We start from the raw sequence: 14,666 nt of genomic DNA, 5'->3' as shown, positions 1-14,666 counted from the left end.
TTTGTAATTATGTCTGTGCTATGGAATTTGATTATTAAGTAACATGCTACATGAGTCTCCTTTGTGGAGTTTTTTTGTTTGTTTGTTTGTTTTTATTTTCCTACCACATTTATGCATTTGTAATTTGTAAAATGTAATTGAAGGTTTTTGAACTGAGTATTTGAGTTCTGAAAAGGCGCAATATAAATATAAATTATTTTTGCATGGCAAATAAGTAACTCATGAGGTTCCATGACAGTTTGGAACCAGATGCCTATGTAGGCAGAATGGCAGTTCTCTAGTTTTTGGAAGAGAGCTAATAACAATGTGCTTATTCACCATTGTTTTCTTCATGATGTTGTCCTTGTTAAATTACAGAGGGAACTAGGGTACGTGAAGTCACATAGATGCTTGTAGCCACTGGGGTTCTCTTGATTCACAAGATACTCCACTTCATCACATCTTAGTCTTATCAAATCACATCCTCGATTCGCCGTTGCATCTCAAAGCTGTTCAGTGTCGTGTTTCCATTGCGCAACAGAACCCTCACTCAGAATTTCACCAGTAAATGACATCTCCGGGCTCAATCAAATCAATATTACAGTGAAAACAATCACTCTCTGCCACAAAGCATGTTTTATTCAGTCCACTGCTGCCTAACAGGCTCTCGATGCCCCTTGAGCTGTCAGAGGGGAAACCTAAAACACCCACAGTGCATCACCCTTTCTCTCAGAAGTACAACATGTGACTTATTCATATGTGTAAATCATGTTTTATACAATATGACACTGCAGGGCCATTTTGGTGAAATAAAACATGAACATGCTTTATTATATAAGATAAAGTACTTTTGGGCGTTACGGGGAATATTGTTGAATATACGATGAACTAAATTACCCTTGGGTTAAAGAAACTAGATGTGTGCACAACCCTGCTGAAAAGACCATCTTAGCATGCTCTTTCTCATGTTACTTGGAGATTCAGAGCACAACGCATGCTGCAGAAAGTGCACCATTCAAAAGTTAATTTAAAAATCCATAGCTATCATCATCAGTTCATACTGCTGTTAACACTTTCTCTGACAAGCGGATGCAATGAAACCAGTTTTCCTGTCTGTTCATGTGATGTTCGGCATTAAGCCTATTGAAAGAGAGGGTGTTATGGTTACACTTAACACTTGCTGATGGTGAAGAGGAGAACATTTGACATTCATCTACCAGTCAAAATGACATCTTTACTGAACAGACAACAGGCAAAATTTGACTGATCAAGAACAAAAGATATAGGGCGTCTTAAATAAAATTTGCAAACAGTTTCTGTTTATGTATTTTTCGTTTCATGGCCTTCTTTGAGGGATAACTTACAATCCAGTAGATGACGCAGTGGTCAGGAGGTATAATGTTTTATGCATGTGTCCTCTTTGCAACCGTGTTGACAAGCAAAAGACACCCAGACAAGAATGGGAAAAGCACCAAAGAAACTGGTTTGTCTCACCACCACTGTGTTCTATAAATCATACAGAGCCTAAGTACAGAATAGAAAGAGGTTCAACAGCCAATGCCCCCTTTCCACAGTATATTACATATCAAGTTAGGTGAAAACATTTGGAATATAGAGCAGAGAAATTGTTCCGAATGTCATATTATGCTAATTATACCATTTGTTATGTGCATGGCTACTCAACCTGTTTAACAATCGATCATGTTTTGTTGGAGCTCATATTTACAAGAACCTACAAGATTAAAGAATAGGCTGTTTACCAACCCAAATACCTCATCTGAGGACTTGTTGAAATAACATTACAGATACCATTAATCTTTCATAATTGCCCGAGCGAGAGTCTATGCTGAAAACAGTGCCAGACAGAAATCACCTGTAAACAAACAAAATCAACCCGTGGGATGGAAGGTTAGATTTTATTTTGAATTTGCATGGTTTATCGCTGTCTGTCCTTTCAATCAAGAGGTCAAGGTTTTGCTGGTTAGCATGGCATCAACTGGGTGCAAAAAGCATCTTTCTCCATTGATGGCCAATCAAAAATTAGCCTTGTCTGATTAAATAAAAAGTTTTGCAAGCCACATTTAAATCATACATTTTTCATTATTTTTTAGTAGATGTTTTACCAGTCTATTTTCTTCTTTTTTAAATTTAAATCTAAATTCTTCTTTTTTTAAATCTTAGAAATCATATCATTCTAAATTTAGGATAGATTATCACTTGTCTTAAATCCCAAAATGTAAGATGTTTAATGCATTTATTGTGCTATTTCAAATATTAAACATTACAACATACACATTCTAGCTGCATATAATAAACATTATTGCTACAATATTTTGCAATGGCATTTCTAGCAACCCCCATGAATGTGAATGCTAACAGATAGCCTCTCCAGGTATTACAGTCATCCTTACTAACAATAATTGTACTGTACCAGTAAAATAGCTCAAGATGAATCTCACAGTTCCTTTTAGTTCAAAAGAAACGGCAAAAGATCCTAAATGTTCAACAGTCATAATTAGCCATTTAGTAAATTCTAACATTCAGGATATTGAAGTGTCCAGTGGTAATGAAAGGATGAGAAGTGTCTTATGTAAAGTAGGTGATTTAATAGCCTCTGTTTAAGTTTGACCTTCGGAGGTGCTGTGGAAATGTTCGTAGCTTGGCATGGAGAGTGAGAGCGTTGCTGTACCACTTCCCTGCACATTTAGCCGTTCTATCCAGCCATTAGAGGGAAGTCTGGGCCTAAATTCATCATGTAGTTTCTGGCACAGGGACCATCGTTGCCCAGGGGAACATGTAGAAGCAGCAGGCTACATTTCTGGGAGGATTTGGCTTAATTTGACCCATCAGGGTGGCTGTGGATTTGAAGAAGCCGGGAGTTTTATATGTTGAACTGTGAAATTTAGATGGTCTGGACTGATAACATGCCTCAGAGGTGAATTGGCTCTGGACCCTTATGTCCATGTAGCAATTGGACCAAAAGGAGATTTACTCTCCAGATTTGAGAGCACCAGCAAAGAGGGAATACGATGATGGCATTTACCTCCAGAGATAAATCATTGGCTGTGTTCACTGATCTAAGAACTTTAAAATCCTTTTAAAGTAACGCAGTTCTTTATGTTGCCCAATCTCACAACAGGAGTATCTCCTTTGGGATAAACAGACCATTGTGTTCACAGTGGAATCTCTCAAGATAAAGCCATCAGTTGTGTTCCCCATTCTAAGTACAGATGTAACCTCTTGGGATAAAACCTGCTCACTGTGCTCTCTGATCTAGGAACGGCAGTTAGCCTTCGGGATAAAGCAGTTTACTACATTTCCTGATCTAACTGTATAATGGCAACCTTTGGGTATACATCAGTTTATCACATTGCCTGATCTGGAAATAGTTTCCGACTGATCCCATTCAGCGAGCTTACTTCCGCCCCAAACCTTCTGCAAGGCATTCCTGGGAGGCCACTTAGTTCTGACTTTACAGCATGTCCCATTCAGTCCCGCTGTCCTGGAGGACAGCAACATCAAAAGGATGTGCTTTGTTATGTTTATTAAACCATTTTGAAGGGAACATGCAGTGATGTTCTGAAAAGCACATTAAGTCAATTGAACAGGAGGATGAATGGAGGCCTACTGAACTGAATCAGCGGAGAATGTCTCCTTCCTATTGTTTTTCACCCTTTCATATTTTTTCAAAGACAAAATCACACCAGAGACCTCTGGAGTAATTTGTATTGATTAATGTTTATCTACACATGGAGAATACCTTTCAGAGATTCTGCCTCATCTTAAGAACTTCCAGTCTTATCTCCTCTCCTCCACTCTCGCTTGCACACATTTGAAATGTCTTAATTACGCAGAATAATGCAAAATACTAACGGGGATATTTTATTACATTTTATCCATGAGTAGTTTAACCGAATATCATAGTGCTAAAACTGAACAGCATAATGCACATTAAATGTACAATTTTTAATATTGGGGTGCATTATTTTATATTATTTTATTTATTATGATTATTTTTTTACAAGAGAGAAATCTAATTTTCAGTTTTGTCTTTTCCATTTCCCTTAATTGACAAATTGGAGCTCACATCTTCATGCTCACCATTGTTAGACCACCTGCCAACCATCCAGAAAGCTTTAAATAATGAATTTTATTAGGGCCCAAGCCCTGAAAGGGCGCAGAGCCCTATTGTTTTTATTACAAATTCAAAGGTATGCATTGGATGAATCCTTCACAAAGAAAGCAATAACAGAATGCATTGCAGCAAGCTCAGTAACAAGAATTTTTATCTTCTTCTTCTTCTTCTTCTTCTTCTTCTTCTTTTACTACCTTTTGGGGCCCTTAACGTGCTCGAAAACTCTTGAAACTTTGCACACGGGTCAGAACCCGCGGCCATCAGGGCCGGCCTGAAGCTGGTACCCGGGCGTGGCAGGGGGGCTCGACAGCGCCCCCTGGAATGGGGTTTGAACACTTGTCCATATATCAAACACGCTTGCATTTAATAATCTGAAACTCCGTACACATATAGATCTCATCGGGCCAAACAACTTTCGTGCTCTAAGTTTTACGTCAGCCCAACAGGAAGTTGGTTATTTAGGGTTGTTTGGAAAACGCATGCTTTGGAATTTGAAACACTTCTCCTAGAGATTGCATCCGATCATCAGCAAACTCTGTGTGCATGAAGTCAAGACATCGAGGATGCTAAATTGCGGACGGATTTTTGATATGTCGAACGGTTTGGCCGTGGCAAGGAAACAAATTTATGGCGAACAAAAAGTCTTATAACTTCTGCATACATTAACTGATCTTGATGAAACTTCAGCAGTGTGTTCGTGGTAAGAGGCCGATCACATGGATGCGACTATTTTGAGTCAAAGTTATAGCGCCACCAACTGGCAGCAGGAAGTGTGTAACTTTCTAAATTCTTTTGACAAAAGTGGGGGTGGGGGGGGATGGGGGGGGGGTTAGTTTTACCCAGTTTTTTTTTGGTTTGAATGTGGTAATTATCTCTCTCTGTGTGTCTGTGCCTCTGTGTGTGTGTGTGTGTGTGTGTGTGTGTGTGTGTGTGTGTGTGTATGTGAGAGGGGGGAGGGGGTTTAGATAAACCATTTGTATATATATATATATATATATATATATATATATATATATATATATATATGTATATGTATAAATATAGCTGCGAGCAGCGATGAAGGGCGCGAGCTGGTGCCACCGCCAAAAAGTTCCTTTTATAATATAGATCACGCCTTATTCACAAAAAAAACATATTTGAAAATTTGATTTCATTTTCTTGTGATTATGGCAGCAGTTATTCGTAATTTTTTTTGCTGCTTGTTCAAATTAGCCTACTTAAGACATAACCTTGTTTAAGCGAATACCCACCAAGACTTTGTGTACTGAATGAGCTAAAGCAACACAATTGCTATACATTTTTTCCTAACTTAATTTCATTGTGTTGACTCCACTTAAATATATTTAAAATGGAAGTTTACTTAATCCATTTGTGTTGGGATTACATTAGCCCCGGTAAAGTATATCAAATCTTTGTAATTTGCTGCATCCACCACATTTATTATTATTATTGGCATGCATTAGTGTTACCCGAATTGCACAGTTCCTTTTATGAACCAGCCATTAAATTAATGCAGACTATGAATGGATACTATCAATGCATAATTTACAGTGTTGTTATACTATTTTGAAAAAATTCACCAAGCAATTATTTTTGCATCTCCACCAAAATTAGCAGTAGAATTATGATAGAATTTAAATAATTTTTATTTATTTGTTTATTAATTTATAGCTTTCAGCCTAGTCAAATCCCACTTCTCTAAAAGTGGAAGTCCTTAAAACAGTGGAAAGATTTGACTAGTTTTCAGAAAATGATGCAATCTGATCTAAATTCCCACTTTATTTCAAAGCACTAGTGACAGTGAGCTCTTCACAGCACGTTCTAATCAAAGTCTGATACTGCACTGCAAGGAGTGTCACTGATTGAAAATCACAGGACTAATAACCTTTTTTCTCTCTGATGGCACAGATTGACTAGGATTTAAAAGCGTCATTCAGTCTAACACATTTCAATATGCATGCAAGTACTTGCCAACCACCATTGCAGTACAGTAGATCCAAAACATATTTGGACACTTAAGAAACACTTACAAATGCATGACCAAGAGGCATTTATTTTAAATATAGCACAATAACACTTAAATTGACATAAATTCTGTAAAAATTACAAGCAACAAATAATTTAGTTGGTTTTATATAATAAATTCATTGTGGCACGATGAAGGCTGTCCCAATTTCCGTTTCCCGGGCAATGAAGGTTACAACAGATTGATCCTTCGCAGCCTACCATACCACAGAATTCATAGCGTGCCGGTAACAACAGGATTTTTTTTTAGAGAAATTGCCTGACTACACTTTAAGGGCCCTATTTTAACGATCTATGGTCTAAAGCGCAGGGCACAATTGCACTTAGGGCGTGTCCGAATCCACTTTTGCTAGTTTAACGACGGGAAAAATGGTCGCATCTACGGGACAGGCAGGATTCTAACATATCTTTATCTACACAATATTAATCTTTTACATTGAAATCCTTTTATTTTTAATATTTGTGTGCTGCTGTGTAAGACTCGTCCTGCAATGACTCTCCAAGCCACTAGGGAGCACTGTCTGATCCCTCTTGCAATGACACTCCAAGCCACTAGGGAGAGCTGACTGCTCCTTCCTGCAATTATTCTCCCAGCCACTAGCCGGCACCACCTGCTGTGAACTCTTTAGTTATGGCTGCTAATCAAGTTAATGTGTTCCACCTGTATTTTGCCCTTTTTAAGTTGGCAGTTTTCTTTGAGCTGTGTTCAGTCTTGAGCCTACCATCAATGGATATCCTGAGTTCTTGAAGAGTTAAGTACTGTTTCTATGTTGCCATTGGGCTTACTTTGTTTTGTTTTGTAAAGCTATGACTGCTCTTTTGTTTGTATTTGAGAACTGTGATCAAGTAAAGACTACCTGCTTTTGAGTTATCTGAGCCTCCTACTTCTGCACATGGGTCTCCTACAAACTGTCTTCCCAGTAGACCAGAGGTAGAGAAATAGCTTTCTCTGACCGGGAGACCCGGGTTCTAGACCCACCTTCGACACCTTATGACAGTCACTTGTGACAGCAAGACTGAACCATGGAAGTAGACCCAGTAGAAGAACATACTCCTCCCTCCAACGTGGAACGCATCCTCTCTGAGCTCTCTAGCCAAGCTTCAGCCATTAACAAGCATGAACAGATTCTAAATGAGATTCTCCAGCGTCTAAGACATCAGTCTATATCTCAAGCCTCTCCAGTTCCTTCAACCCAGTCCATATCTCAAGCTGCTCCAGTTCCTTCAACCCAGTCCATATCTCAAGCTGCTCCAGTCCTACCAGCTCAATCCCAAGGTACTCCTCAGCCAGGTCCACCAGCAGGTCTCCTACTTGAGCCTAGACTTCCAGCCCCTGAGAGGTATGATGGGAACCCAGAGAGGTGTAGAGGATTTATAACACAGTGTACTCTTGCTTTCCAATTGCAGCCTAACAGTTTCCCTACAGGGAGCAGCAGAGTGGCATATATGACAACCCTTCTCGTAGGAAATGCGTTAGATTGGGCTACAGCTCTATGGGAGTGGCAGTCTCCTCTCACTACCAGCAGCGACCTCTTCATATCAGAGATGAGGAAGGTATTCCACCACCCTGTTAGTGGAGCAGAGGTTGATCATCGACTGCTTCAACTCACACAAGGAAGACGCAGTGTTGCAGAGTTTGCTATCGAGTTCCGCACCCTAGTTGCAGAGAGTGAGTGGGATCAGCGAGCCCTCAAAGCTGCATTCCATCGTGCCCTATCACATGAATTAAAGGATGAGTTGGCATACAGAGACCCAGCCCCTGACTTGGAGTCTCTGATCGATGTTGCCATCAGACTGGACAACCGCATCCGGGATCGACAAGGTGAACGTCGCCGTGAGACTCGACTGCCTGAGTTTAACATCTCCACTGGTTCTATGGAGCCTTCCTCACTGATCGGCTGTTCTGAGGAGCCTATGCAGCTGGGGAGAACCCGGTTGTCAAAGGCGGAGAGGGAGAGACGGATGAGAGATAAGTGCTGCCTGTATTGCGGTGAGTCAGGTCACTTCCGAGCCAACTGTCCTGAACTGGTGGGAAAAGGCAGCTCTCGCCCAAGAAGAGGGGGCCTGGGACAAGAGTAATCACTTACCCCCGACCAGCAGCTTGGGGTCTTTCCATTGATGTCAAACTCTCCTGGGGCAATGAACTTCATGAGCTCATGGCTTTCATAGACTCTGGTGCTGCAGGGAATTTCATGGACTTTACACTGGCCTCACAGTTAAAGATTCAGCCCATCACTCTCCATGATCCTCTGACTGTTACTGCATTGGATGGGAGGCCCCTAGGTTCTGGCCAGGTAAGCCAGTGCACCACATTCCTCCACTTTCAAGTGGGTTCTCATAGAGAAGTGATACAGTTCTTTTTAATCAATTCTCCCGAATTCCCTTTGATCCTTGGGTATCCTTGGCTAGTTTTGCATAATCCACAAATTGATTGGTCTTCCAACCAAATAAGCGAGTGGGGGCCTAACTGCTGTGTGTCTGGCTTGTCTCTCTGTCATTCTCCTGAGCCACAGACGACCTTCCCTACAATACCTGAGTCATCAGTCCCATCCACAGAGATGCTGGCTATTTCTGGGCTGAGTCAAGTGGCTTCCAGTGATCTTGCTGCCTCTCCCGAGTCAACCCGTGTCCCCCAGGAGTATGCAGACCTCTGTGAAGTGTTCAGCAAGGAACGTGCTGCTTCTCTTCCACCCCATAGACCCTATGACTGCGCTATTGAACTGCACCCTGGAACTTGCTCACCCCGAGGGAGACTATTTTCTCTGTCTGCCCCTGAGAGAGCATCTATGGAAGAATATATCAACAAGGCACTTGACAGTGGATTCATCGGTAGACCAGAGGTAGAGAAATAGCTTTCTCTGAACGGGAGACCCGGGTTCTAGACCCACCTTCGACACCTTATGACAGTCACTTGTGACATGCTGCGCATCCCTGTGGGTGTAATAAGCAGAGTGTACATGCGTTGTGGACTCTTTAAATAACACAAAAAATATTGCACCATTGACTTTAGACCAGGTTTTTGTTGGTAAAAAAAAGTCTATATCAGTTGCCTCAAAATAGCAATGCGCCCCGGCCCCCCCTGTGCACGCCACTGGCGCCAACAATGCACCTGTACACACCTTGTTTTCAGACCAGCATGCCAATGGGCACATAAATAGGCTCAAACTATTTAAACAACGTGGTGCAGGATGTGAAAATGATAACTATGTCGGTCACTAGCAAAAATCACTTGAGGTGCATTGCGTCGGGTATATGATAGGGCCCTTAGCTTTAAATGTAAGTATTTGATTTCAACTTATTTGAATATCTAATGATACAAATGAAAAAATAAAAAGTTGTATATAAAGCAGTTCAAATGTTGACTTGTATCTTACAAAAATCCAATTTTATATAGTTTCTACCCTTTAAATGCACAGAAATGGACCAACGTGAACATATTCAGACAGGTTCTGAACCTTTTTTGCTTTCAGACAGTTGAATATAACTTTCAATACTTCTGCTTGTCAACGGCAATCCTTTGTAGGCTAGACTGTCACATTTAACAACGCTCGGTCTGAACTTAGTGGCCTTCAAAGGTGTGGACCTCGAAGTCTGTGTGATTTGAAGGACGCAGCCTCTGAATTAGGATACAGCCAGTGTCTGAAAATGACCTGTTCAGGAATGCTATACACTGTGTGATGTCACAATGTAACAGGCCCTGTCCACGACTGACGACGGAATTGGCCCTATTAGCTCAGCTCCTCCCCTGAGTGATCGGGACATCATCAGCCATGTTTATCGCTAGAACATTTAGCAGCAGCATTCAAATAAATAAATGTATTATTCTTAAATCTACTAAAGTTTTTCAGTCATGAACAGTGAAGGATTTTCTTCTATTGTTTGATTTACATTCACGAGTTCACCCGAGCTCAGTATTTTGGCTCGAACCCCTCTTATTCCTGGCTGTTGTAGGAACCAGTCAAGAGTGAGGGGTCGGGATGGTGAAGGGATGCTGAAAACCTTCGAGCAACTTAGGCGAGTCGACTGTGTATATATAGGCCTACTCTAATGTTGATTGGATAGACGAGTTAATTGCTGATTGGATTGACATGTTATTGGATGATTGGACAGATCAATTGAACGTGTTCCTACCAAACTTTGTTAATGAAACATTATTTAACATTTCTTTCCCAGTTGTTTACAGACATAACCGGCTGTTTATGTGACATTGTGTGTATTTGACAGTTTAAGAGCAATAAGACACAAAAGAGAACTTTTAGTGCTCACGCGACATGCACTATAAAACAGCCAACTTTCTCTGTGCTTGCTTCAGATGTGTGTGCTCAGAAAACCACATATCAGAAGTTTAAACTGATATGACACGCGATGTCCACGATGAACCGCGATACAGATGATAATTAAAGACAAACATTTGTTTTGTTTGTTGTTGACGGGAGTATCCGAGGGACGAGCTGCAAATCGGTGTGGGGAGCAACAGCTCATTTGCATTTAAAAATGCACTCAAAACCAGCATGTTTTTGCGTTCACCAAAAAAGGGACATTTACAGCTTGCTATAATAAATAATCTGTGGGGTAATTTGAGCTAAAAATGTCACAGACGTATTCTGGGGACACCTGAGGCATATTAAATCTTGTAAAAGGTGTCATAATAGGTCCCCTTTAAGTTTTAACCTTTTTTTTCCATTGGTATATATTAAACTTGTTCAATTGTACTTCCTGTCAACATGACTGCTCACATCTGAGATCCCAAATTAAATTATTTTAAACCAGTCACAAGCAGCCTATTAATTACCCAGCAGAAAGCTATTTGCCCTTTCTTTTTTTGTTTAATTGTTTACTTTATAATTCATACTCTGCAAATGTGCATTTATACATTGAAATAGTTCTTGGCAGATACTTCAACAAACAACTTTACTGTAAGTGCATGTAAATCAGAGTTAGCATAAACTGGACACAATGCTAAGCAATATCATGTTTTATAGATTGCAATGCAAGATCTTGAAAAGTTTATAGTCATAATCGATTTTTAATACAAAATGCCAAATGTTCACATTTATTCTGGGTGTCTCTATTGAGCAAAGGTCAGAACGAATAGTTTACCACACATCTCATAGTGTGAATACAATCTTGTAATTAAAATTGGTCTGACACTAAAAAAGGTCTTATATAAATGTAAATCCTGCTCTTTGACTTTATAAATGTTATCACTGGTGGAATTGTGTAACCTAGTAGTTAAAGATCTGGGGTGGTAACCAAAGGTTCTATAAAATAATACTGAAGTAATTAAGTACATTTAAGTAATTAAGTATTTTACATCCAATTATCACAGAAAGATGAGTGCTAGCTAAACCCATGTGATGCTAAATAAAACTATCTATCATTATCCTCATATTAAAAAGCAACTTCAGCCATATGCCGTTTTTTCTCAGTTCAGTAAAGGATGAATCTGCTGGCTTGACACAAACTACACAGCACCTTTAGTATGAAATATTGCAGTTAGCTTAATACATTCTATCCGATCTATAACGGAGTCGCTCTGTGACTTTGTGTCAGTTTTAGATTTACTGCTGTTCAGGCTGGTGATTTTATTCACCAGGAAAAAAGCTGAAGCCTTCAACATTTCTCTCCTTTTTTTCCCTCTCTGGTTTTTGTCCAGAATAACCTGCTGTCCATCTATTCTGATTGCCTGACTGAAAGATAGAAAACTGAAGCGGAACAATTGCTTCTGGGGGTTATTTATCCTCTAATAAACAGTTGTTTGCCTTCAGGTTTTCCAGACACTTCATCTCATTCATTTAACCCGTCAGACATTATTTTAACTCTAAAAGATTCTGCCAGTGAGCAAGCATATGTACTCTATAACTCTCTGTCAGCATTAGCTAAAGAAGGGGAGTGATGGCCTCATTATTGGGACACTCAGTGAAGTGTGTCACATTAGAGGGGTGTCATTAAAACGCACTGCCCCGTACCACAGTTTCACACAAAACAATTACCATATGCTTAACTATCTGCGGCCCAGGCAAGCATTTCACTTTTCATGTTTACTGATGATGTGCTTATTTATAACACAGATGGGCTAAAAGTGTCAAAAAAAGTTTCAGTCGACTGGATAGTACAGGATGGCAGTCACTATTACAGCATCAATACTTCATCAATGATGGAGGAGACAGTTGATCAGTCAGAGGTTAGAACCAAATTGGATTAAACCATTGATTACTTAATTGGATTGCAGTATATTCAATATCCTGATTGTAACACCACTATGTTTTTAGCCACCCCAGCCATCAGGTCTATAATAAGTGACATTAAGCCGCAGGTAAATAATATTACAACGCTTATTGGATGATTCAAGAAAGAACACTCACTGCCTCAAAGCTTTTATTACTATCCTGTGCATCAATCAATCAATCAATCAATCACTCAATCAATCAATCAATCAATCAATCAATTCAATTGGTCAGTCTAAAGCCACAAGAAAATCACATCATGACAACATTAATTGAATCAAAAAACATGCATAGTCTCAAGCCCTTCATTAGCGACTAAGCCCCAAAATAACATCACTGGTAAATACTAAAAATAAATAAATATTATATTATATTATATTATATTATATTGCCTGCAGAATGCTGTTGTTACAACATCCGCCAGCAGGGGTAAACAGGGCCATGCTAACCAAATCTTGACTCACTAGTCCCAGTAGAGACAACAAAACATCTTAATTCAATCACAGTTTTGTAGATAAGACTATACTTGGAAACCTCGGGAGCTGTTACTAAATGAAGCCTATGTTTTAGGAGGTAAGAGACAATTTACTACTCAGCTGGTAAAATGGCATTTTAATTGCTTTGCCACCATATAATGAGATGAAGAACAAGGGAGAAAAAAATTGAATTTGTTGTGCAGTGTGAATTGCTCTATGGAGCCAGAGTATATTAACACAGCGAGACAGCAGCCCGTCAGACGGAGATATCCTGAGATTAGAGAATAGCTCAAACACCACTTGAAAAAAATTGCCTTGATTTAAAGCTGCAATATCATTTAAAGCTGCAACAATAATCGAAAACTCTAAGGCTTTCCAGAGTTACACATCATCCCCCTAGTCAGGAAAAAAAAGAAAACAAAATCAGATCTCCAGATGTACATTAGCATAACATCAGTCTCATTCTTCAAACGGCAGGTCATGAGAACCCTCAAGAAGATCTTTCCCATACTCATTGACCATCACTTGACCCAGCTAAGTGGAGAAGCTTGACAGTATCTGGGACACTATGATCTCCGCTGTATTTACGCAGAAAGCACTGCGGTATTCCGGCTTCTGTCAGTTCTCCACAGCAGCATCTCAGGCTCAGTCTCGCTGCCTGAAGAGCCCACACGAAGGGGTGCATTGTTTCCTGATGGCAAGCAGTAAAGCGGAGAGTTAATTCAAAGGGAGCTGGGCTCAGTACGTTGGGTTAAAGTGAAATTGTGGTAAAACAAAGCAGAAGCCCTGCTGGGGAAACAGAGGAGACTGAGGTAACAGTGTGTGATCACATTAAGGACGCATTCTGAGGGCCATGCGACTTTCTCGGATGAAGTGAACCTTGCGTTTTAGATGCTTCCCTGCTGCGGCTCTCAAAACAGATGCTACACAAGCTGAGGCCTTTCTCCACAGTGGGTCAAATTAAGAGAAGAGTCCTACCAACAGGCAAGGTATTGCCATACACACTACAAAAAACAATAGGATGAAAATCAATTCACAATTTGCACGCCATGTTACTGATGAGATCGTTTTTAAAAAGGGGTGTCCACGGAATAGTCGAATATTCGATCTTTAATTATTATTTGAAAATTAAAAATACTATGTTGCTTTGCTGGCCATGAATGCAGTGAAATCTAAGCATGCAAACTAAAACTCACAGTTTTAACTAAATGCATTGGTTGGCGCTGTGGAGCTTGATAACGATTTGAATGGTTTTGACCACAGAATTTTGTCGTCAGCGCAGCGAAGTTTGGAATCACTTTGATCAAAATGATTTTACTAAATGACCTTACAAAATGAAATTACTTTTGATCAAATGGATCAACATATCGTCTGGAAACATTTGTCATCATAAATATCACCAGTACACACCATGAAATCACATGAAATTCAAACACCAGTCAAATTAGGAAAGAAAGCTGTGCATCACTGCATTCACGACCGCAGGTAAGCGCTGTACCCCAGAGTGAGACGAAAAGATAACTTATCCGATAGCAAAATGATCTCGAGACATATGCTTCCTTTAAGATTTGTCGTGGGAGACAGGTTTAGGAACAGAAAACAAAGCGCTAAAAGAAACTTCGCTTAGCATACAGTTATGTGCGTCCCTGCAACGTCTGTCAGCGGAGTGCATTTTCTCTGCAACTGGCCATATCAGACTGAGGAGCCAACTTTCAACCGAGCATGTGGATATTCTTTTTTTCTCAACATGAACACGTGAAACAATATAAACAAGATAACTATATGTTGACTCGAGTGTAAATGTACATTCTGCACGATAACTGG

Source organism: Siphateles boraxobius, unplaced genomic scaffold (assembly GCF_051911475.1).
Source record: "Siphateles boraxobius isolate OS27281-9 unplaced genomic scaffold, OSU_SipBor_1 3, whole genome shotgun sequence".
NCBI classification, from domain to species: Eukaryota; Metazoa; Chordata; class Actinopteri; order Cypriniformes; family Leuciscidae; genus Siphateles; species Siphateles boraxobius.
Note: the sequence above shows the minus strand (reverse complement) of the source record.